Raw genomic sequence first — 1146 nt, 5'->3', positions numbered from 1 at the left:
TATTAGTTCTTGAATTTTAAACTACTGCTACTACCACCACTACTACTACTACTGCTACTTCTACTACTACTACTACTACTACTACTATTTCTACTACTTCTATTACTACTACTACTACTGCTACTATTACTACTACTGCTACTACTACTACTACTACTACTATTACTACTACTACTACTACTACTACTACTACTACTACTACTACTACTACTACTACTACTACTACTGCTACTACTACTACTACTACTACTACTACTACTACTACTACTACTGCTACTACTGCTACTACTACTACTACTACTACTACTGCTGCTACTACTGACCACTATTACTACATTTACTTGTTGCTATTAATGTTGTTATTATCAATACTACCATTATTATTATAAATATTATTTTTATTGTTGTTGATATTATTATTGTTGTTGTTGTTGTTGCTATTGTTCTTTTTCGCGCACGTACCCTAACATGTTTGTACCTAAATTAGGTGTATTGCTATTAAAGATAACTACAATAATAATAATAAGAAGAAGAAGAAGATGCAGATGATGATGATGAAAAAGAGTTATATGAATAAAAATTATTATTATGACAGATAGAAAAAGCTGACGATATCCCATTATTATTAGTATGTCATCATAATTATCAAAAGCATACAAATAAACAAACATACAAACAAGCAAACCAACAAACAAGCAAACATACAAACAAGCAAACCAACAAACAAGCAAACATACAAACGTTTATATATACAAAAATACATACAAACAAACAACTGACTCTGCATAACATCAAGCTAACAAATAACTGGGCGCCAAGGGTAAAATGCTTTCGATAAAATTTGATAAAATAAAAATTAATCATTGTATGTTTGTTAGTGTGAGTGTGTGTATGTATGTATGTATGTATGTATGTGTGTATATATGTATGTATGTATGTATGTATGTATGTATGTATGTATGTATGTATGTATGTATGTATGTATGTATGTATGTATGTATGTATGTATGTATGTATGTATGTATGTATGTATGTATGTATGTATGTATGTATGTATGTATGTATGTATGTGTGCCTGTATGTATGTGTATGTGTGTGTATTATTATTATTATTATTTCTGATTAACACATTCACACGCTGAGCTG

This window comes from Helobdella robusta, assembly GCF_000326865.2.
Source record: "Helobdella robusta unplaced genomic scaffold HELROscaffold_37, whole genome shotgun sequence".
Taxonomy (NCBI): domain Eukaryota; kingdom Metazoa; phylum Annelida; class Clitellata; order Rhynchobdellida; family Glossiphoniidae; genus Helobdella; species Helobdella robusta.
This window is presented reverse-complemented; position numbering follows the sequence as displayed.